This window comes from Pteropus alecto, unplaced genomic scaffold, assembly GCF_000325575.1.
Source record: "Pteropus alecto unplaced genomic scaffold, ASM32557v1 scaffold185, whole genome shotgun sequence".
NCBI lineage: Eukaryota > Metazoa > Chordata > Mammalia > Chiroptera > Pteropodidae > Pteropus > Pteropus alecto.
In genome coordinates this window covers 12036714-12045487 of record NW_006438088.1, presented here as the reverse complement: position 1 = coordinate 12045487, position 8774 = coordinate 12036714, and the positions used below count along the sequence as shown (strand labels likewise).

The 8774-nt window shown below is 34.8% G+C and overlaps 1 pseudogene; it reads right to left on the bottom strand.

Moving 5' to 3' along the window:
- Window positions 1-6742: 6742 nt before the first annotated feature.
- LOC112482583 lies at window positions 6743-6875 on the bottom strand (annotated as a pseudogene).
- Between the last annotated feature and the right edge of the window lie 1899 nt (window positions 6876-8774).

The following is an 8774-nucleotide window of genomic DNA, read 5'->3' as shown; positions in this document are numbered from 1 at the left end:
TGTGCATAGACTTAACGAGTTAATGCATGGTCAAAAGTTCATTCCACACCCTTTCTGTTTACTGGAGGGATTGTGGTTATAGACAAAAACAGAATGTAGAAGCAGAACAACAGTTTATATAATCTCGTATCCCATACTTTAGCAAATTGGTTTTGGACCACCCCTCTGGGTACAAATATGGTTCCTCTTCTGCTTTTACCCTTTGCACATGTACATCTCTCTCAGGACTCATGCCATTCGAAAGAGCTTGAGGATGTTTGACCTGGAGTGCTTTCAAGGTCACTCTAATTCCTTTCTTCACATTTCCACGATGCAGCTCTTTCAGGTAGCCTAGGCATCTGTTTGGTGTGTTTATTATCTAGTGCTTCATTTTGCAAAACCTTCTTTGGAAGACTGAAACATCTTCTCTTAAAATGTGTTTTCAGAGTGCTCAAATCCAGAATTCGTGTCCAGGGTCTATACCACAGCAAGTGTAAATGTAGGAGGAGTTAGACTTCATTATTTCCTAAATTTTGGGCTCTATGTTAGGCAATTTCCATTTAAAATCTAGTCCATCAGCAAACTGTGTTGTCTAAATCTTCACCATCTGCATGCTAACCCCTCTTTATCAGCCCCTCTAATTTTAGACTGATTAGTGGCACAGACTTCCTGTGTGTTTCCTTACCTCTCTGGATTTCTTCCTTCACACAGCAGCCTGAGCGAGTCCTTTGAAAACTTACATCATATGCCACTCCTCTGCTCTAACCCTCCGGTGGCTTCCCATACGACTTACAGGAAAAGACCACATCTTTATTGGCCTCCAGGGCTCGATAATCATCAGCTTCACCACTCCCTCTGACCTCAACTTCAAGCCCCTTTCCTCTCACTCCTCTGCAGCCACTTGGCCTCCTTGTGTTTTCAGACACTCAAAGCACAGTTCTGCCTTGGGACTCTACACATCCATCCTCTGGAATGTTTGTCTCCTATTTACACTTAGATTTCCTTCTCTCACGTCTATGATGTCTCTGTACAAATTTCACCTTATTAATGAGGTTTGCTTCCCCCACCCCAATCATCTTTAATCTCCTTTCCAGTTACATTTTCTCAAAGCCCTTAACACCATCTGACATGCCGTACATTTTATTTGTGCACTTATTTATTGTCTATCTGACTCCACTAGAATGCAAGCACCCAAAAAGCAGAAGTTTTTGTCTGTTTTATATATACTTTATCCCTGAGTACCTACAAGGTACCTGAAACATGGTAGGTATCCATTGAATGTTAATTGAATGAATAAATGATTAGATGAACACATGGAGGAAATTAACCTATATGGTAATTTAAACTATAAAGGTAAGTTGTAAAGCCAGGATTGACACTCATGCCACCTTTTGGTCAAAGCCACTGTTCTTTCTACTTTACCATATGAACTAATCTGGATCCTTTCCTGATAGATACTGATGAAACATTAACAGTTGAGTCCTTTGTAGAGTCCACTATAACAGTAAAATTTATATTCCAGTTGGATTTAGCTTTATGGACTTCCAAATGAAAACGGTCACAATAAATTCTAGTTTAAAGGTGTAGCATTGAACAGAACTTAGAAAAAATTTTTCTAGCCTTGTAACAAAGGACTTTTGCAATAGTTGAATTAAAAAAGAAAACATTGACTCACAAATGACTAAAGGAGAGCAGGATTTCTAGATAAGCAGGACAAAAAATTTCCACTGTTTCTCACCAAGTATGTAGCTAATGGGAATGGTGGCTTTAAGCCAACTACCACTTAAGGGGGAAAAATAAGCTTGCCATTCAACAAGTGAGATAATGTGGAATAGATAGTGTCTATTGAAATTTGATTTTCAGCAGTCTCCCCAAGTGACTGAATAAACTTTTTCAACCTGTTTACTTTTGTAACATGTCTTCTTGTAGTCAAATTCCAGATTAATTATATGACAATATGTGGTCTGATGCTACTGAATTTTCTCCAGAATATCTTGAAGGGTCATTTGAAACATGCAGGATTCTAAAAGCGCTGACTGACATATGATCATTAACCCACAATGATCACGGTTTAGGGCAATTGACTGACTAAGACTGAGCCCCAAATTTAGATAATAAAATCTCAGAAAGTGAGTTGAAATTGAGACCAGTCTAGATTGGAACCAACACCTGTGGGTTTCTTCTGTGGCAGGGTGGGGTCAGGTGGGTGGTACCATGAAGTCATTTTGGGCTGACGTACATCTAAAGATGAATTCTAGTCAGTAGGTAAGTTTGGTACACGGGCAGCTCCAATTCCCAGAAGGACTTCACGAAGACTGGACTCATTTTCAAGGTCTAGCCAATTGGGCTGAATTCCAAGACAGTTATATAGGCCCATCTGGGGGAAAGAGAAACAGATACAGATCAGCAGGTAAATCAAGGGGCAGAAAGAGGGGGAGGCTGTTTTAGAGTTAGCATCTAAATTTAGGTCCTTTATTACCCAGGATTACCTGATAACAAGGTATATAGCTTCTGTCCAGTTTAAGGCACCCCCTGTAATACATGTGGTTTCTAATATTTTTATGAACTTAACTGAACTTGGCTTAAGGCATACATTGGACTTATTGAAAGTAAGTTCTGGGATTTCTGAAATATTTATTCAGTGTATACCTGAACCATCAAGTAGGCTTGATTTAAACTAAACAGCACTAATTTATTTTAATGACAAAATTCCCTTATGTTTTGATGCTAATATTTCTTTAATATGGTGTAGACTTGGTTCCTAGTTGTACCCACTGCAGTATTTTTGTATTCTGTACACTGTTAACTATATTGGACTTATTGATATTTGTGATTTTGATAGAATGAATTTTTGTTTATGTTGTAGGTTAAATATAAATATGAAAATATGCCACAAATATGAAAATTTACAGATTAATGGCTATTTTATGCTAGTTGATTTATTAGCTTTATAGATTTCTGCTCAGGAGGTGGAGAGTAAATTGATCTTCTTTGAAATCTTTTACAGACTGTTATAGAATACGTGCACATATCCAGGGAAATGAAGGAGTAACTTCTTTAAGAAAAGCTTAACTTTAGGCCAACCCAACAGAAGTTCAATTGTGAAGAGATACAGCACAACAACATTCTACGCATTAGCAAATACGGTTTCTGCATGTGACTCCTCAGCAGTTTATTGGCATGGGTCCTGACCTATCTTAAGATTTATTATTGGTTTTCATTTCTTACTTAGACACTCTTGTACTCTGTCTCTAATCTGCCATTTCTGAGTCTCAGCTCTCTTCTTCCATTTTCTCATTCTTGACATAGGCCTTGGTCCTACACTCGGACTGTTTCAGCTGATGTCCTAGGACAATAATGGTCTCATTCCCTAGCAACGAGCCCCACTCTAGTCCAACGGTCCCCCCACCTCTGCCACCATCACTAGCACCACCACCCTCTCCACGTACATTCACCGGTAAACTGTATTCCAATGTCCATGCTTTAATAGACTTGGCAATGACTAATGATAACAAATGTCACTAGTTTGTCACCTACAAGTGTTTACACATTCATTTTTCTTATTTGAAATAGTGATTGCTGTTTCAAAATAGAAGAGGAAGATTGTGGTCTGAGTTAAAGGGAACTATATTTTTTCATAAATATTTATACATATTTACATATGAGTAAGAAGGGTTTACGTGTTAGTTATAAATATTTTCTTGTGATAGAGTGGGAAATAAAAGATTATAGACTCATATGTACAAGGTATTATTTGCTCATCAGAAAAATATTGCCAGAAAAGTCTTATAATTTGATAGCCCTTATTTATCAACAAATTATATTTATTATTAAAGAAATCATTACTTTGGCTTTGTTATACCCTGATATAAAAGTAATCTCTTGTTCTTGAGGTGAGGAGAGAGAGCGAGAGATCATTAAATATGGGTACAGATGAAGATATCAAAACAGAGAATTATAGAAAAAGAGATAAGCATGTGCTGTACACTCTCAAAATGTTAGGCACAATTATATGCTGAGGGCGTTGAACTGGAAGTCAGAAGACCCAGGCCCTTGATGACATAACATATGTGACTTATTGCAGGTCTTCGGTTTCCACATACGAAATATACTGGAGTAGATCTAAGACCCTGTGTTTTCAAGTATATGTAAAAAGTGATGACTATGCCCCTTTTCCTTTTGAAAAGATTTTTGGTGTTTTTTGATTTTTCAAAAATGTAGTTTTGCAAATTAAGGAGTCCAAAACAGTGTTTCAGTTTTTTCAGAATTTTGATTTTGCTTATAAGATTTATTAAACTATTTCAATCTTGCCTGTTTGGACAAGGTTTTAGGTCACTTTTGCAGTCTGATTTGATTCCATTTATTCTTTGACTTTATCAATTTTAGGTTAATAAACCAATTAGGTAAGAAAAAGCTGGTATTTTTAAATGAAATGACATTTGAAATGATCACCTTGATATAAATATTATATATATTACATATTATACATTTATAGATTATATAAATGAAACATATTTCAGTATAATATTGCATACAAGTATGCATGTATACATAACTCAAATTGTGGATTCTAACAAATATTTATCATATCAAAGTTGCATCTCTTTGTTTACTCATTTCATTTTTGTTTTATAACAACGTTGATTATATAAAATTTTATGGCATTTTTATAATATTACTCCATAATCAATATCATCAGAACTGAGAAACTTACTGGCTTATCTCCTAAAAATGCCATTAATACCTTGGGTTTTTTTCCCCTTCTTTACTTAATCTAGTTAGATAGATGGCTTCCATTTAGAAACAGTCTCACTTCTAAAAAGAGACTAGATAATCCTTCATGCTTCTTTAATTAGGTGAAATTGTTAGCTTTTGACATGCTGTGTTTATAATTGTGTATATATATATAACTATGATATTATGTAGCTTTTAAAAATGAATAATGGAATTGAACAGCTTAAAAGAAAAAATATGTAAAGTTATTCTATGAAAGAAAGAAAATCATTAACTACACTCCTTCTATATAGTAGCTAATTAGATACTGCAGCTGTTACATGGAAGTGAAGTGGCAAAGATCATGAGATGTGGTATCTGCTACTTCTGTCTTATGAAGAGTTCTATTTTTTGGTAGTCAGTCTCTCTTAATAAACTAAACTTTCCCATAATCTTATGAAGGATATGGATACTTCGGTTTTTGCACAGACACACACATATAATTGATTTACTAAAGTATTTTAATTAAAAATGTAAATCTCAAACCTACGTAATCAACTTTTAACCTCCAAAGATATGTTATCAACTTTGTCAATTATCAACCTTATTTTTCATTAATGTCATTTTTAAGAGATAAGCCAGTAAGTTTCTCAGTTCTGATGATATGATATATGAAATAACATATAAACACTATCAAAGTTTTACACCATTCATGTTGTTATAAAACAAATGAATATGGAGAACAGCATATTTAAAGAGATTATTGACCAGGCATTTCTCTTTTATATGTTTTAGTAATAAGTAACAGTACATGCTCACATTATAAAGTCATATTTTAGCTGCATATTAAAAATTGATATTGAGCACGATAGTAACTAAATTGTGAATTTGTTAATTCAGTAAACTGTAAGAAAAGCGATTCTGTGGAAAAGGCACAAGAAATAAAAATAATCTATCCATTGGATTCTCCCTCAATTTTCCAGGCATGCTGAGACATATTTTACTATTTATTTATGTACAATATGTAATGCGTAAGGGAACATAAAGACATCATAAAGAAAGAGAGTTTCTAATTCAGAGTTATTCCAACGCTCGTTATCTGGAATGGAAGACTTAATAGTACATAGACCCTCAATCAGAGAATGTGAAGGTGGAGATTGCATGGGTAACAGACAATTCACTTGTTCACTCCTTCCTCAGTTAAGTGCACTCACAGTAGCCCATCTGTGGGGACTGAGTCAAGCTTACTAGTTATGACAGGAAACTGCTTTGGAGCAATGATGGCTTGTTAATTGAAGTTACTGGTTTATTCATTAGTCTTTTGAGCTTTCTAGGTTCTGTCTCCAATGTGCTCCAAAGACATGATAGTTTATTTTTTTTAATTATAGGTTTAAATAATTTTAATTTTGGTCAAACTTTGGGCTAAAATTTGATATAAAGTCCCCTCCCCCCAGGGAATACTTATATAATCTTTCTTAACATGTACTTAGAATATACAGTTTCAGAGGCTTGAAAAAGAATACAAATAAATAATTGGAATTAGCATTAAAGTAATCAGAGGCAGGCTTACTCAGATAAATAAACCATCTTATACCTGTTCTAAAATTTTAGATAGAATTAATAACAATTGAAAATGGTTTTTCCTCGGGATATACAGTTTATTATATTTAAAAATCTTATGGTTAGAAACCCTGAGGACTCAAAGTTACAGTCTTAGGATATTCTAGAATTATTCTCTTTTCTGTTTATTTGTGCAATTCTTTATTATCCTTTTTACAAAATAATGGCTAATATTTATTGCGAGTTTCTTATGTCACTAGACAAAGTTTTTCATAATTTATTATTTTGTTCTGTCTTCTATCAGCTTTATCTGGCAGATATGCCCATTTTACAGTGATAGGGCAATGGTTTGCTCTGGATCGCATAGAATGGTGGAATGGGGATTTTCTTTCTTTTTTTTTTTTTTTAAGAGAGGCAACCCTTGGTTGACCTCACAGATTGCAAGGACCTTGTCAGCTTACAGTCCCTTAATTTTAAAAAAAAATTGTTATGCCTACAGCACCTGGTCTTCCTAGGTGGTCTCCCATCCAAGTACTAACCAGGCCCAACCCTGCTTAGCTTCTGAGATCAGATGGGATCAGACGGGATCAATGGGATCAGGCTTGTTCGGCATAGTTGTAGACTGGGGATTTTCATCTGTCAGGCTGACTCTAGGTTCTGAGTCTTAGGACACATACTTTACTCATGATGTAGCAGGGTCTCCCCCCCTCCTTCCCCTCTGGTAACCATCATACTATTGTCTATGTCTATAAGATTTTGTTTGTTTGTTACTTTCAGTTTTATATCCTACATATGAGCGAAGTTGTATGTTCTCAACTTTTTCTGTCTGACTTATTTTGCTTATTTAGCATGATTATCTCAAGATCCACCCATGTTGTCGCCAATGGCAGTATTTCATCTTTTCTTATATCCCATCGTATATATGTACCACATCTTCTTTATCCAATCATCTATCGAAGGACACTTTGGTTGTTTCTATGTCTTAGCCTCCATGAATAATGCTGCAGTGAACAAAAAGATGCACATATGTTTATGGATAAATATTTTCCAATCTTTTAGGTAGATACAAAGAAGAGGGATTGCTGAGTCATATGGTAATTCTATTCTTAATTTTTTGAGGCATCTCCATACTGTTTTCTATAGTGGCTGTACCAATTTACGTTCCTACCAGCAATGTATGAGAGTTTCTTTTCCCCCATACCTTCTTCAATACTTGCTATTACTTGTCTTGTTGATAATAGCCATTCTATAAAAGGTATGAGGTGATATCTTGTGTTTTTGACTAGCATTTCCCTAATAACTAGTGAAGTTGAGCATCTTTTCATATGTCTGTTGGGCATCTTTTCATATGTCTGTTGGGCATTTGTGTATCTTATTGGGAGAAGTGTCTGTTTAGGTCCTCTCCTCATTTTTAATTGGATTGTTATTATTATTTTTTTATTGTTGTTGAGTTGTATGAGTTCTTTATATGTTTTGGATATTAATCCCTTATTTGAGGTGGTGTTTGCAAATAACTTCTCCCATTCAATTGGTTGCCTCTTTGTTTTGCTGATGCAAAAATAATTTCCTTCACAGTAGCTAAAAACATATAGTGGAGAAAGAAAGCCTCTTTAAAAATGGTTCTGGGAAAATTGGAAAGCCACATGCAAAAGAATGAAACTAGACTGCAATTTTCACCATATACCAAAATTAACTTAAAAAGGATCAACGACCTAAATATAAGACCCGATACAATAAATTGCAAAAAAGAAAACATTGATATTAAACTTAGGGAACTTGGTCTTAGGAGGATTTTTTGAATTTAATCTCAAAAGCAAGGGAAGTAAAAGCAAAAATAAGTGAATAGGACTATATCAAACTAAAAAGCTCTGCACAGTAAATTTTACTTTTCTGTTTGGTTGCTTTTTTCTGTCTCCATCATTAATATGTAATCTTTATGAAAATACAGATTTTGAATGTTTTTGTTTCAATAGTATATACTCACCTCCTAGAAAATTACTTGACATATATTAGGCACTTAGCAAACATTCATTAGGTTAATACACAAATGTGTTAAAGAATGAATGAATGAATGAGTGAGTGAATATGTCTAAGTTTTATTAGGAACTTGTATCTTCATTTGAAAATAACTACAAGTTAGTGCTGGTTTCTTATTCTGGTAACTAGGACCTAGGAGTGTATGGTATGCCAATGAGAAATACATTGAGGCCCAGGCAGGTAATGTAAACATGTGGAATGCTTTGGGATGATGTGATACAGAGGTGTGGGGGCTCCGTCAAACCAGAACTTCAGACCTTCATCTGGGGGCTACACCTCACTGCTGTCATGAGCAAATGGTATGCCACCATTTGACTTAGAAGATGCAGCTAAAAATCCATATTTTTATGTGAGATTTAACAAGTTATAAATGTTGACTTCAAATTGAAAATTTCATATTGGTCAAACAAAACATATCTTTTAGCCAGATTCAACTTGTGGGCTGCCAATTTCAGAGCTCTTATCAAAGAAGCATAAACGATCAT